At 36.3% G+C, this 16,933-nt stretch overlaps 1 pseudogene; it reads left to right on the plus strand.

Annotated features, from left to right (window-relative positions):
- The first annotated feature begins 14,389 nt into the window (after positions 1 to 14,389).
- Positions 14,390 to 16,933, plus strand: part of LOC103351998 (ubiquitin-associated protein 2 pseudogene) — a 31,958-nt pseudogene continuing 29,414 nt past the window's right edge.

Raw genomic sequence — 16,933 nt, forward strand, 5'->3', positions numbered from 1 at the left:
GTGCCTTTCATATATTAATAGCTCTACTTTACAAATTAAGAAATTGAGACACAAAGAGGTTACTTCACTTGCCCAAGGTCATGTAACTCATTTCTATGCCCTGATTTTCAACTTGGATAAAAAAGAAGTCCAGAGATTTACTTGTAGAGTTCTTCTATGAGGTGTATAATTCCTCAAATTTATCACAATTTTTTTAAATCCCAGTGTCTTTTGATACTAACTGATTCCTTCATTGATATAAATGGACATTTACTGAGCATCTGTTATATATGAAGACAACAGATGCAATGGTTGAAGGAAGCTAGATAATTGTCTTCTATAAATAAACAGTCCCACTTTCAATCAATTTCTAAAGGTTTATTTTATTTATTTGAAAGACAGAGTTACAGAGAGAGAGAGAGAAAGAGAGAGAGAAAGTCTTCCATCTACTGGTTCACTCCTCAGATGACTGCAACTGCTAAGGCTGAGCCAGTGCAAAGCCAGGAACTTCTTCCAAGTCTTCTGTCTGCATGGGTTCAGGGGCCCAAGAACTTAAGCCATTTTCTTCTGCTTTCATTATCAGGGACCTGGATCAGAAGTGGAGCAGCTGGGACTCGAAGCATCACTAGCCGGCGGCTTTACCTGCTACGCCATAACAGCTGCCCCTCAAACTATTTTTATGAAGGTGATAGCACTGCTAAAATCAAGGACTTCTCATGTAGGATAGGTTTTCAAACCTTATGGCCAAGTGAAATCTACAAGGCAGCCCAGCAATTGTCAGGTTATCTTTGAAATAAAATTGCATTTGGAAATATTCCTGTGTGAAGCTCAAAGAAAACATTTGCAGCCTTACCCTGAAACTAGTACTCTTTAATTTGTCCATTTGAAGTAAACATACATTTTAGAACCATGGTAAATCAAGTCTGGGAAGTAGTATTTCTTTTGTAGCTAAATAATCATTGGCACACAACATTATGGTTGTTTCTCATTACTGTAGTTTGGGGAGCTACTTTTCACAAACTTTCTCAATCAATATAATATAAATCAATCAGCTACCATCCAAACAACCCTCTGGGTATGGATTATTCAGCATGCATACAAGGCTACTCATATTATGGACTGAAATGTACAATCAAGCAGAATGATGTGCACACAGCTGTTTTATATTTAGTTGGCTTTCTAATGTGAGCTAATTTGTTGTAGGGACTGAGGGCATTACTAAGATTTATTTTAAGTTTAGGATGAGATGAAATTATTGTTTGAAGGTGAGACTTTAGTCCCCACTCAATTTTAACAGACAATGCTTTTGTATTTCCTTAATGTCAGATGGAGGAAAGTGTTTGATATATTAGCACACATGAAGGTGCCAGGCTTCACAATACCTCCTCTTTTTCTGAAACCAACATCTTAAAATCTCTTCTTTCAATTTATAATGATAAATGTGAATAAAAGCAAAGGTGATGTGAATACCAGTTAGAGTTGGAAATACTCTATGTGAAAATTACATGGTGACTGCCTAACAAAATATAGTCTTCACCTTTCTTTGATGTCCATCTCAGCTAAATACTCTGATAGAAGGTAAGACTGTTCAACAGACATCTTGTACATGGTAGAAGTTGCTTTCCTTTATGCATGTTTTCCCCTTGGGCAAAAATGAAGCACAGAAGAGAGGATAAAAAGATCTTGAGGGATATAAAATGCCATCCTGTAGTTTTAGAATAACTTAGTGTTCTTTCCTGAAACTATGCTGTAGTACAAAACCTTATAAAGAGAGAATCGACAGCTAGCCATTCTCCAGAACATGAGGCTACAACTACTAAAATGGGTAAAGTTAGTGACCCTAAGTAGTACAGTATTGCAATGGCTATGGAAACAAAATCAACTTTGTCAGGAGGTTACCAGGATACAGAATGTAAATTCTAACAACAATGAGAATAGATCAACCAGAAAGGTTTAATTGTATCAATTCATATTCCTAGCTTACTGAGAAGTCAAAACTCTAGAAGAATGCCAGTTATTCCTTTTGGCTCATTATAAAGATTTGAATGCTTATGAATTTGGTTGATTCAAAATACCAGCAAGCAGACTGCACAACTAGTTCCAAACAAGCCTGAAGAGGTATATTAACCATGTTATTGGAAATAGATATTTTTAATGTACTCTGCAATATTAGTGACCCAGTAACTATGTAATGATATAAATCTAATAATCGAACAACTTTAAAGCTGATATTGCTTACTAATAAGACACCATCTTCACAGTTCAAATAATAGCATATGGTCTGAAAGAAATCAGAGTACAAACAAGCTAAAATTATAACCAAAAATTCAATATTTTAAGTTGCATCTTTACTACTGGATTTCCTTGCCCATTATTTGTTCAATGCCAACTTCACAAGTGTTTTCTATATTCAAAATATGTTTCTAACTTGTGCATTTTTCTCTATTCTCAAAACCACTATGCTAAGCCAGAATCCATACAGAGGCGTTGACATTGTGGCACAGTGGGTAGCTGCCACCTGCTACGCTAGCATCCTATACTGGTGACAGTTCGTGTCCTGGCTGTTCCACTTCCAACCCAGCTCCCCACCAATGGCCTGAGAAAAACATCAGAAAATGGCCCAAGTGCTTGGGCCCTTGCCACACATGTGGAAGACAAAGATGAAGCTCCTGACTCCTGGCTTTGGCCAGACTCATCTCTGACCATTGCAGCCAGTTGGGGAGTGAACCAGTGGTTGAAAGACTCTCTCTCTCCCCCCTATCTCTCTGCAACACTGACTTTAAAATGAATAAATACATCTTTTTTTAAAGAAAGATCCTTAATAGAACTACTGTTTTTATACTTGCTCTTCTCTACCCATTCTACTTCATTTTCAATTTTTTTTGTCAATATGATTTTCTAGCACATACATTTAATCCTGTCAAATCATTCGAACATTTCCCCTTTCCCTCAGGGTAAAATTTAAATTTCTTGATGTAGCTTATCAGTTCTGGCTTTGGCTTGTTATCTCTGATGTTGAAATACTACAGCAGCAAGTATTTGCAATAGATTGAAATGGCCAAGTAGAGCCTTGTGACTTTCATTGATCAAGAAACGATCACAGAAGTCATGGTGTGTGAGTTCTGAGCCTAAAATTCAAGACACTTGGAAACTTCCACCCTTGCTTTCTGGGAACCCTGCCACTGCTATGTGAAGAAGTCTGGGCTAGCCATCTTGAAGATGAATGGCCACAGGGGTGAGGCTAGAAGTATGAGTAAGCCCCACAATGTCTAGCACAAGTTTCTGACCCATAGAAATGCAAGCCAATAAATAATTATTGTTCTAAACCATCAAGTTTCAGGGTGGCTGGATATATAGAAAAAGCTCATGCTATCTTTTCATTTTTCATTATTTGTCCTTTCAATTTTAATGAATACGTGAATTTATCTCATCAGAAAACAAACAGAATCATGACTCAAGTTTCAAAAATTATATGTCTCAGTAACAGGTTTTGTATGTCTGAGTTCTATCACATTTGTTGCAGCTCACCCACTCCTTCTGCTTCGAGAGGTTGGCGTGGGTGACGGTGAGATGGGAGGATGGTGGAGAGAAATGCCCTAAGACAGTAAATGAAGTGCAGCGTTATGCATGAAAATCCTTGATTGAGATGGCCCATGAAATAGGGAGAGCACAGTACTGGCTCCAACAGTGATAATATAACTATGAGTGGGCCCATTACCACAAGATAACATTAACAATTAACCCAAAAGCAACTGAGTGAGCACACATCAAGTGATCCTATCTCCACAGGGAAGTATTCTGACTAGCTCGTCAGGACTTAAAAAACTTCCCATTCCATTAGAGACATGTTGGGTCTCCCCTGCTCTGAGTAAAGGATAAATTTTGGTATACTACCCTTGATCTGAATTTTACTTGGAATTCTAGAGAATGTCTATGGGAAGGCTCTCAACGTTTAGATTCTCCACAGGACTTTGTAATCACAGAACAGAGAGAAGTAAACCTCGCACTCCAGGATTCCTGGAGCAATGCCACTCCTCTGGACTCCAGCTTTCAAACCAGTGGCCAGTAAGCCTAAATTACTTGGTTACTGCTCTGAAAATCTTAAAGGATCTCTTTGCTTTAACCCTGACACCCGTTCTCCCTTCAGGAAACCTTACCAGATCATGCCATCTTCTCTGGAATTTCTATATGGGAGAACTTTCAGAAGTTCATGAAAAAATTGAATTAAAAGATGAATTTTTTTTGGTTTGATGAGTTTTGATACTATGTATATTTTTGTATAATAAACCATTTTCAATGAACTTGTTGAAGATTCCTCATATTTCAAGGAACTTTATTCTAGCACCATCTGAAATACAACAGTAAGACTTTGACTCATACCAATAGACATGAACATGGAAGTTTTGCTCTGGCATTATTAGCAGTGTGACACTGGATAAGTCATTTGACCTCCCAACTTTCTTTACAAAATAAGTTTACCACCATATTGCAGGTTGGTTGTGCTTTAATGACTATATTTTTCTAGGTCCTTCCCCATAGGCACATCACATCGATTTACTATCTCCATCAGAAGATGTTTTTTTCTCTCAATCAACAAATATTCAATATTAGAAGTAAACCATACAAACATTGTTGTCCTTAACAAACTTACATTCTAATAGAGGGGCTAACTAATAAACAAATAATAATTTTTTAAATCACATAATAGACAAAATATATGACTAAATTATCAACTCTATTATAAAATGACAAACACCATTAAGAAAAAAAATAGATCAGAATAAAGAGGGTTACGAGAAGTAATCAAGTAATCAATTCACTGAGAAAAAGGCACTTCAGGGGCCATCACTGTGGCTCAGTAGGTAAAGCCCCCGCCTGCAGTGCTGACATTCCTATGGGTACTATGTTCGTGTCCTGGCTGTTCCACTTCCAATCCAGCCCTCTGATAATGCCCTGGGAAAGCAGTGAAAGATGGCCCAAGTGCCCCTGCATCCATGTGGGAGACCCAGAGGAGCTCCTGGTTCCTGGTTCCTGGCTTCGGATCAGCCCAGCTCCAGCCATTGTAGCCACTTGGGGAGTGAACCAGCAGATGGAAGACCTTTCTCTGTGTCTCTTCCTCTCTCTGTCTGTAACTCTATCTCTCAAATAAATAAATAAATCTTTTTTTATAAACAAGACATTTGAGTTAATAAAGACTTGAATAAATTAAGTGATTTAGACAAACAAATATCTGGCAAAAGAAAACTCTGAGTAAAAGGAACAGTTCTCATGCTTGACTTGTGTGAGGGATAATAGAGTCCAGTGTAACTGGAACTGAGAGAATGGGTAGGAAAGCAGTATAAGAAGAGGGGCCGGCACTGGGGCATAGTGGGTGAAGCTGCCACCTGCAGTGCCGGCATCCCATATGGGCACTGGTTTGAGTTCCAGCTGCTCCACTTCCTATCCAGCTCTCTGCTATGGCCTGGGAAAGCAATAGAAGATGGCCCAAGTCCTTGGGCCCCTGCACCTGTGTGAGAGACCTGGAAGAAGCTCCTGGCTGCTGGCTTTGGATTGGTGCAGTTCCGGCTGTTGTGGTCATCCGGGGAGTGAACCAATGGATGGAAGACCTCTCTCTTTCTATGCCTCTGCTTCTCTGTAACTCTGCCTTTCAAATACATAAATAAGTCTTGAAAAAATGTTACATTGTAACAACTTTAAAAAAAAGAAGAGGTCAGAGAAATCATGAGCACTGAATCATAGAGAACTCATCGGCTATTTTAAGCATATTGACTTTACCTCTGGTTGAAATGGACATGGTTTGCAGGGTTTTGAGCAGAAAGATTGACATGGTCTCTTTTTATTTTAAAAGATAATTTTGATTTCATAGTTGAAAATAGTATATAAGGAAATAAAGACGGAAGCAGGGCTGCCAGTTGAGAGACTATTATAGATGGTGGTGACAAAGGCCAGGGTGGGAACTGTGGATGTGGTGAGGAAGTAACTGGATTTCAGTTATACTTTGAAGACAGAACATTATTTCTTCATTAATTAGACATGGAGTGTGAGAGCGATATATGAACCAAAGACTAAAGTCCCCATGCCTTTTATGAAATGTTCATAAAACACATTCCTCTCAGATTCCATCAAAGCCTCAGCCTTCCCAAGGAAAACGAATCAAGAGTATTTTTGCATAGCTTTGGTCTTCAGTTACTGTTTTAGACAGACCCTAGATTAAGCAGACAACGAGAAACATGCTTGACTTACTGGGCTATGGTTCAACCAAAGATTAGAATCTATGAAGTCACTTCCTGGGAAATCTTTCTTTTTGCTTAAAGCCTTCATGAGGGGCCTGGTTCCACCCTCCACAATAGTAATTTCCTTTTGTTTGGACTCAGAGTTACCTTGGCTTTGACTCCTGTCAGTATATAATTAGGGATTAAATCAAGGTTCTAAAAAATCACAACAGGCAGACCTAACTGTTAAAAGCCACAGGAACAGTTTATCCTCATTCACTTTAACCCATCTTATTGGTCTTTCAATACTAAGCACTTTAAAGCTGGCTTTTAAAACATAGGTTTTCTCACTTCTTTCTCACCCCTCATTCCAAGTGGCTAATGTTTGAAGCTCCAAAAGCTTTGAGGTCTTCCAATGAAGGAATCAAAATTCTGTTTACCTCAAAAGTGATAGCAAATTACACTTTGCTGGATCAATGCTAGAAGCATGGGTCCAATTTAGTTCCCACAGTTACTGCTTGGGAAAATGCAAGTGGGGTCGGTCAAGAACACTCACCGTAATGTATTCATGACTGAGCACAGAGAATTTATTTCAGGGCCTCATATCTTGACTTCAGAAAACAAAGATTTGGGGGCTGGTGCTGTGTTATAGCAGGTTGAGCCACTGCCTGTGACACTAGCATCCCGTAGGAGGGCAGATTAGAGTCCCAGCTTCTTCATTTCAGATCCAGCTTCCTACTAATGAGTGTGGAAAAGCAGCAGAAGATGGCCCAAGTACTTGGGCCCCCGCCACCCATGTGAGAGACCTGGATGGACCTCCAGGATCCTATCTTCAGCCTTGCCCAGCCCCTGACATCATGGCCTTTGGGGAGTTTAGTGGATGGAAGGTCTCTGTGTGTGTGTGTGTGTGTGTGTGTATGTGTGTGTGTGTGTGTGTCTCCTTCTGTCTCTGTAACTCTCTCTTTCAAATAAATAAATGAGACTTAAAAAAAAAACAAAACAAAGCCCATGAGAGTATTTCAGGCATGGAAAGCCAAGACACTCTGGGGAAAAAAAAAAAAAAACTAAATAAAAGATCTACGCGAGTGAGATCCCAGTGGAAAGAATGGGTCATCAAAGAAGGAGGTACCTTTCTCTGAAGGGAGGAGAGAACTTCCACTCTGACTATGACCTAGTCTAAATAAGATAAGAGTCGGTGAACTCAGGGAGCTTCCATAGCCTTGGAAACTCATGACTGGTGCATAGGGAGATTACTGAGGCCATAAACAAGAGTGTCAATTTGTTAAGTCAACAACAGGAGTCACTGTGCACTTACTCCTCATGTAGGATCTCTGTCCTTAATGTGCTGTACATTGAGATTTAATGCTATAACTAGTACTCAAACAGTATTTTTCACTTTATGTTTCTGTGTGGGAGCAAACTGTTGAAATCTTTACTTAATGTATGTTAAACTGATCTTCTGTATATAAAGAGAATCGAAAATGAATCTTGATGTGAATGGAAGGGGAGAGGGAGTGGGAAAGGGGAGGGTTGTGGGTGGGAGGGACATTATGGGGGGGAAGCCATTGTAATCCATAAGCTGTACTTTGGAAATTTATATTCATTAAATAAAAGTTAAAAAAATATAAAAAAAATAAGAAAGAAAAGAATCAACATTTGGTTATCTCCTTGGTCAGGGGCATGCTAATATTAAAAAGGATTCAGCCATTGACTGAAAATTGTTTTGAAAATTGCTTTAGGGGAAGTGTTGAGTAACACAGACTTACCTTTTCACCTTTTTAAGAATCAAGAAAAAACGTATTTGCATATTTCACTGATTGCTCTTTATCTTCAAACCTCTTTGAATCTTAGTCCAGAAACTTCCCCACCAAACTTCATGTTTGGTCAGCATGGGTTCTTTGGAATACTTTCATTCTTTCTATAAAAATAATCTTAAAGCACATGTAAATATAACAAATAGGTACTACTTTATCATGTAATATTATAGGATAATTAAATTAGTATTAATTTGAAGTATGTTTTCTATAATTAACATGATTGAGCTTAGTAACTAAACACTCCAATTTCATCCTCAATTAACAAAAATTAGAGAATAAAGTTTTTTTGGCTTAGACTGTATTTATAAATTCAGAAAAATGTGACTGTTTCTTTTATTACATATTAGCTTTTCTCCCCTAACATTTATTAGTTTCCAGAATATCATTATGACAAAACTTTATACTGAGATCCTTTTGTGTGAATAATTCACCAACAAATACTCTGTGGATCCAAAATAGCTCGCCTAATTCTTTAAAAATTATAATATACTATAATAAGTTTCTGATATATTGGTCATCTACTAGATTAATTATTATAGATACAACTCTATGGGAGTAAACTGCTTAATAGAATTGTCTTGGTTGAGAAGAAGCAAACTGATAATTTCTTGAAGAAATATTAACTTTTTCAGACCTTTGGATCCCTTGTAAAGGAACTGCAGACCTAAAAAAACAAAAAACAAAAAACAATTACTCCAGGAAATGTTTCCTGGTACTTACACTAAATATGTATTCTTTCTGAGTGTTCTCAGCACTCATGAATGTAATTTATACTTCTACTTTGTACTCACACATTGTCTTCTTCTATCTTTCTATTCATCTTTATGGTCATTGAAAATTCAGTTAATGATTCATACCTCAAATTATTTGTGTTTAAAGATTTTGTATGTATTGTTCCCTTGTCATATAACCATACTCCAACTTGTATGTCATATGGTATTATAAACAGAATGGTAAACCTTCCAAATTCATATGTTGAAATGTCAATCCATAGCGTTACTGAATTTGACTATATTTGGAGACAGTGTCTTTGAAGAGGTAATTACATTAGAATGAGGTTATTAGAGGGCCTTAATCTAATAGAACTAGGGTATTCATATGAAGAAGAGATTAGGGCACAAATGCAGAGGAAAGATAATATACAGAGATAGGAAAAAAATAGCCATTTACTTGGCAAGGAGAAAGACTTAAGAAGAAACCAACCCTACTGACATCTTCACCTGGACTTCAAACTTCCAGAACTGTGGGGAAATAATATATTTTTGTTTAAGCCACTCAGTCTGTGGTACTTTATGATGGCAGCCCTAGTATCTAATACATATACTTTACAATGCTCTTATTGGTTTGTGTATAGCATGGGGATCCTATCACTGAGGTGTTGGAAATATAGTTCTTTGTAAACTATGCTTTTCATTGAGTGTTACTTCAGGGTCCTCCAAAGTATTTTCATTCATATTGATCTGCTTCAGAGTTACACAGACAGTTGTCATTATTGTTCATTTATTTGCAGATCTATGCATGCAGAAAAATGAAACAAGACGTCTACCTTATATCTTACACAAATATAAACATACAATGGATCAAGGATCTAAATCTATGACCCAATACCATCAAATCACTAGAAGAAAACATTGGGGAAACTCTGCAAGGCATTGGAATAGGCAAATACTTCTTGGAAAAGACCCCAGAAGCACAGGCAACCAAAACAAAAATAGACAAATGGGATTACATCAAGCAAAGGAGCTTCTGCACTGCAAAGGAAGCAACAAAGTGAGAGGCAACCGACACAAAGGAGAAAATATTTGCAATCTATGCAACTGATAAAGGATTAATATCTAGGATCTGTGAAGAGCACAAGAAACTCAACAATAAGAACAAAAAAAACACAGTTAAGAAATGGACAAAGGACTTGAACAAGCATTTTTCAAAGGATAAAATACAAAGGAGCATCAGATACATGGAAAAAATGCTCAGGATCACTAGCCATTTGGGAAACACAAAACCACAATGAGGTTTCACCTCACCCCAGTTGGAATGGCTTTCATAAAGAAATAAAAACAAAACAAATGCTAATGAGAATGTGGAGAAAAAGGTATCCTAGTTCACTGTTGGTGGGAATGCAAGTTGGTACAACCTTATGGAAGACATTATGGAGATTCCTCAGAAGTCTGAAAATACATCTACAATATGACCCAGCAGTTCCAGTCCTGGGAATTCACCCAAATGAAACCAGCATATGAAAGAGTTATCTGTCCTCCCGTGTTTATTGCAACTCAACTCACAATATGACTTAATAAATTAATAAGTTAAGATATGGAATCAACTCAGATAACCATCAGCTAATGACTGGATAAAGAAAATGTGGTATATATACACTACGGAATAACATACAGCCATAAAAAGGAATGAAATTCTGTCTTTTGCAACAAAATGAATGCAACTAGAAAAAATTATGCTGAATGAAATAAGTCATTACTCAAAAGACAAATATGTTTTCCCTGATATGTGGTAGATAATATAGAATACAAAAAATGTATAGAAATGAAATGAACATCTTCTGATTTGGCTGTTATTTTTAGCTCTTGTTTATACTCCTGCCGAATTGTGGCCTTTCTACTTTTTGCCTGTTGAATGTAATGGTTAGTGGTGTATTAAGCCTGTGATTATAGAGCAGATTAAAATTATGCTTTTGTAAAAATTAAAAAAAATTAACAAAAAAAGAAGGAGTGAGGGAGCTTAAGGGAGGGAGGGAAACAGAGTTATCTTCTTAGAACTATACCTATGAAATCTGTTCTCTTCATATTAATAAAAATTTTAAAAATTGCTAATTCTAAATATGTATCTTCATTTAAAATATATTGGTTATGTACCTGTTATGCACCAGGAATTCATCTAAATGATGGGGATACAGTGAAGAGTGCCACAAAGTCCTCTCACTCATGGAAGTTGCATTTGAGTGGTGGTGCTAGTCAATAGATAGCAGAGGTTCATTTCTTATTTTAACAAGAGTAGATTTTCTACCTTAATGACTTCAGGATAATAGCCAACCAGTTTATAATTGGTTTTTATTGTTACTTTAATGTATTTTTAAAGTTGGGAGTCTTGCTAAGGCCCAAATGTTTTGAACTGCTATATTTTAATGACATTTAATAGTGCATAACATATTGTATATAGCAGTACAGCAAATGCTTGATAAATTGGTGTAATTGCTCCTTAAATTTGCTTTTGTAGAATGTTTAGGTACTACCATATACATACTCAATTTTCCACAATGTTAGCTATAATAATTGCTTCTGTTTTTCTTTACCATGTTGAGTTGCTATTTCATTTGGATATTAATTACAACCCATATAATCTCTGCCTCATGTTTTCATATTTTTATAAGATGGAATAATGTAGAGTTTATTTGAGGAATTTTTTGGAAAATATTTCAGATTGCCTTACTAATCTGCTTTCCATTCATTACAAGCACTATTGACTAAATATAGTGTGGTAGCATATTTTTGATATGGATACTTATTGATGATATAGCAAACATTTGGGATACTTTCTTCTGAATTGCTACTAAATTGTGATAAATTTCCTAGATTAACAAAGTGTCCAGGCCATCATTATCAGAAAAAAGTGACTCCTTAAGTAACTAACATTACTTTTATATCTTGCTTTCAACATTTTTTATCATTTTTTTTGTTATTGTTGGAAAAAAAATCACCATCAGGCCACAGAGAAAAGATAATGCTAATTTCAATCAGTGTTGTATCTTTTTTTTTATTAATTAAGGGTTTACTTTGATTTTAGATTTTTTTAACTTTTATTTAATGGATATAAATTTCCAAAGAACATCTTATAGATTACAATGGCTTCCCCCCCACCATAACTTCCCTCCCACCCGCAACCCTCCCCTTTCCCGCTCCCTCTCCCCTTCCATTCACATCAAGATTCATTTTCAATTCTCTTTATATACAGAAGATCAGTTTAGCATATATTAAGTAAAGATTTCAACAGTTTGCACCCACATAGAAACACAAAGTGAAAAATACTGTTTGAGTACTAGTTATAGCATTAAATCACAATGTACAGCACATTAAGGACAGAGATCCTACATGAGGAGTAAGTGCACAGTGACTCCTGTTGTTGACTTAACAAATTGACACTCTTGTTTATGGCATCAGTAATCACCCTAGGCTCTTGTCATGAGTTGCCAAGGCTATGGAAGCCCCCTGAGTTCACCAACTCTGATCATATTTAGACAAGGTCGTAGTCAAAGTGGAAGTTCTCTCCTCCCTTCAGAGAAAGATACCTCCTTCTTTGATGACCTGTTCTTTCCACTGGGATGTCACTCGTGGAGATCTTTCATTTAGGTCTTTTTTTTTTTTTTTTTTTTGCCAGAGTGTCTTGGCTTTCCATGCCTGAAATACTCTCATGGGCTTTTCAGCCGGATCCGCATGCCTTAAGGGCTGATTCTGAGGCCAGAGTGCTGTTTAGGACATCTGCCATTCTATGAGTCTGCTGTGTATCTCACTTCCCATGTTGGATTGTTCTCTCCCTTTTTGATTCTATCAGCTAGTATTTGCAGACACTAGTCTTATTTGTGTGATCCCTTTGGCTCTTAGTCCTATCTTTATGATCAATTGTGAACAGAAATTGATCACTGGGACTAGTGAGATGGCATTGGTACATGCCACCTCAATGGGATTGAATTCGAATCCCCTGGTATGTTTCTAATTCTACCGTTTGGGGCAAGTCAGCTTGAGCATGTTCCAAATTGCACATCTCTTCCCTCTCTTATTCCCACTCTTATATTTAACAGAAATCACTTTTCAGTTAAGCTTCAACACTTAAGAATAACTATGTATTGATTACAGTATTCAACCAAAAGTATTAAGTAGAACAAAAAAATACTAAGAGGGATAACATATTAAGTTGTTCATCAACAGTCAGGGCAAGGGCTGATCAAGTCACCGTTTCTCATAGTGTTCATTTCACTTTAACAGGTTTCCTTTTTGGTGCTCGGTTAGTTGTCCCTGATCAGGGAGAACATATGATATTTGTCCCTTTGGGACTGGCTTATTTCACTCAGCATAATGTTTCCCAAATTCCTAATGGGGATCGCTTTTCAGTTAAAATTTAAACACCTAAGAATAATTGTGTGTTAATTACAGAGTTCAACCAATAGTACTAGAACAAAAAAAATACTAAAATGGATAAACTATTACATTGTACATCAACTGTCAGGACAGGAGCTGATCAAGTCACTGTTTCTCATAGTGTCCATTTCACTTCAACAGCTTTCCCCTTTGGTGCTCAGTTAGTTGTCACCAGGGTGCAAAATTGCCTTTTAAAAAATTGCCTTTTGCATATTTGTTTGCTTTAGGGGAAAGTAGGGATTTTTATCTGTGCTAAATTGATTTCCATCTGATGAAAAGACATCACTAAATTCCATTTCCTTGTTCCATGTATTAATTTTTGCCACATTGATTGTTTCATGATTTGAATATGATGCACCTTATCTGTGTCTAAAGACTGATAATGAAGAGTAAATGTTTATTGCTTTACCACTGTGTTTTAGTGCCAGGATTTTTGAAGATGATATAGATACACACTAAAAATTCAACAGATGACCTTAAAGTGCACTAACATTTCAACTGACATTTTCCTACATGATTTATACTTTGCCCAGTGGTCAGACAGTGAATCAGTCAAACTGACTTATCCTGATTCATGAAAAGGTGAAAAGGTGTGTTCTCTATGACTCAACGCCTTCCCTGGGGTGATTTTGGAAACAGTTTTCAAAGACTTATTCTAACTTTTTAGGTTGACTCTGAACTTCAAGGCCCTGAAAACAAAGAAATCAAAACAACAAAATGATAAATAATATTTGGTTATTATATTTGTAAAACATGACTCCTTCAAGATTTGATGGTATTTTTAAAATTCATTACTTCTTTCTCCCCAACAAATATGTGCATGTTTTATTTGTTGTGAGAACAAGTCCAGTGACATTTTTCTTTCATATTTTGGATATGGACTGGAGAATTATGCACATATTTGAGAATCAGGAGATATTTAGAATTCCATGAAGATCACTAAAAAAAAAAATGGGTCCAGGAAAGTTTGACATCAGAGAACAAAGCAATTTATCCCCACAAAGATGTAGAGAGCATGGAGAAGATGACAACTCAAATAGATTAAGCTATAAAGAACACCTTTTATTTTTTGCTTTTACTAAAAGAATCTAATCCAGACAGCAACTATAAATATCAAGGTCACTTGCTTAGGTGAGAAAAGCCAATTTGTTTTCTCTGAGTAAGCACATACATGCCGCTGCTTTTTTTTTTTTTAAGTACCCACATTTTGGTAAGTGTATGTAGGGATAAAACAATGACAGCCCTTGCCTGTAAGAACTGCCAGAGTCAGACGTTCTCATGGGTTTCAGAAGTAATACAGAATGTATTCGCTGTCCTGAAGAGTGCGTAGGTTCAGTCATAGGAGTTCATTATTCAAGAGCATGTAAATTCCTCCCAAATCAACACAAAGAGAGACTATCCACACAATGCTTTTCAAAGACTAATAGAAGAGCAAGGAAGGAACTGAGCAGTCTAGTCACTATTAACTTCTTCTATGTCAAAGCAAAATCAGTAGTGAAAGGAAAAGATAAAGTTGAAAACAGAAAAAAGGAAAAACTCTAATTCTATGAACTACAAATGTAGCAGAACTGCTAAAACTACACATATAAAAAAGCCTTTTCTGCACATCACATGTATGAGCCTAGGTCTAGAAAGCAAAGCAACATGTAACATTTGCTGTCTAGAATATATTTTGGAACAGTTCATTGTCATTAAAAAATCAGCAATCTACCTCTTCTTTGAAATAAAATAGAAATCATAAAGCAGACTTTATTATATCAAGGGACTTAAAACAACAGATATGTGGATTGCAGTTCTTACAGAATGTGTTTTTCAGAGTTACACAAATTCTATTCATTCAATCAGGCAGCCTGTTTGGGTTTAAAGCCATGCATATTTAGCCCATTCCCCATGTTTTATAGGAATCTTCAGTTTTATTAGTACATTTAAACTGTGTTATGGAAGAACATTAATGGTGTTTCAAATGACAGTGAACTTTTTAGTCGATTACTTATCAGTATGCAAGCTTAAAACTTGGTGTCCTGGTGAAAAAATTTAATCTTGTGTTTACATCAGAAATGGCGGCCACAGCAATGTTCTTAAAAGAAAATTCAATGGAATTTATGACTCTGCTGCAGGTTCAAAATTTCCAAGTGTAGAGTATATTTCTGGTTGTTGATACATGTCCCTGCTGGACAATTGGTTTGAGCTATAGACAACTCAGATTAGAGAAGGAATTGGGGCAAGTGACAGCAATTGAATTTCAAATAGTGAGACACTGTGTAAGTAGCTGTAAAACTTTCAAGAGATATAGTCATTGATCTTAAAGTTGATGCATATCTAACAACCATTTCTCAGAAATGACAATTCTGGGTTATTACCTGGGAGACTATAATTTGCAGTTGCCATGGAGGAAATACTACCATTAGAAGATGACATGGTTTTTTAAAACTTAAATTATTTTAGGACATTTGGGTACCTACATAACCCATTAATGTTATTATTCATTACTTCATTTTCATCTTCAAGTTTTCTACAGTGCATGTGTCACCCTCCTCTCCAAATTCGTATGTTGAAGCCATGACTCCCATTGTAGTGGTACTCGGATATGGTGCTTTTGAGACGCAATTGGGTTTAGATGAAGCAATGAGGATGGGCCTTCATGGTGGGATTAGTACCTATACAAGAAGAGGGAGCGGTGGAGATACAGGTAGAGAGAGGAAACTGTGCATGTACAAAGAAGAAGTCATCTGAACACACAGCAAGATGGCAGTTGCCTGTAAGCTAAGAAAAGAGGCTTCAGAATGAAACCCACCTTCCTACAATCTTTTAGCTTTTAGATACGTGGGAATAAATTCTGCTGAGTAAGACACCCAGTCTATGGAAGTTTGTTATGGCAGTGTGAGCTGACTAGGACAAGGTTCAAAACAAAGACAAGTTTGTAATAATTTCTTCTGAGTTAAGCAATAGGAAAGCTGAAAAGCAGAAAAGATTAGCTTTAATAATAACTAAAGTAAGCCTCAATCCTGGAAACCATGACAGCTCGGATTTGTGAATTTTCAAAGTTACTGTGTATGGTAATTGACCTGGGTCATATATAAAATGAGAGACGTTATGAAGAACATCGAAAAGATCAGAGGCAGCTGAAGAATAAAACAAAAACCTAGAAAAGAACAATTAAGATCTGAATAACAACAATATAAATTAGTAAATCAAAGGTTAATTTTTATACTAAAGTTTGCTCTATATAAGTCTAGAAGAGAAGAATATATTTTCAAATATCAAGAATTTAGGACTTGAGGATGTAATATAGATAATCCATAAAATATACTTTTTCTCTTCTTAAGGACTTATTATGAGCTCTACAGACAGACTGCTTGTTTGAATACTACCTCTACTACTTATTGATTATGTGCTCCTGGACAATTCATATGAAACCTCTGTGCTGTAGTTTCTGAAAAATGGGGATACATGATTTGTTGTAAGGATTAAATGAGTTACCATATATAAAACACTTTGAATACTGCCTGGCCTATAGCAAGTCATTATGCACATGTGTATACCTTATATTATTGTGCACTACATAAAAATGTTTTGCTCAACATTAAACCATATTTACAATTGTGATCCCAAAGATCATAATAGACCTAAAAAATTCCTATTGCCTAGTGATATGAAAGTTGTCAAAACATTAGCATAATGCATTTCTCACGTATTTGTGGTGATTTCAGTGGAAATAAACCTGTTGTGCTGCCAGGCACATAAAAGTGTGCATATACCATTGTGTGCAATATGCAAT

This window comes from Oryctolagus cuniculus, chromosome X, assembly GCF_964237555.1.
Source record: "Oryctolagus cuniculus chromosome X, mOryCun1.1, whole genome shotgun sequence".
NCBI classification, from domain to species: Eukaryota; Metazoa; Chordata; class Mammalia; order Lagomorpha; family Leporidae; genus Oryctolagus; species Oryctolagus cuniculus.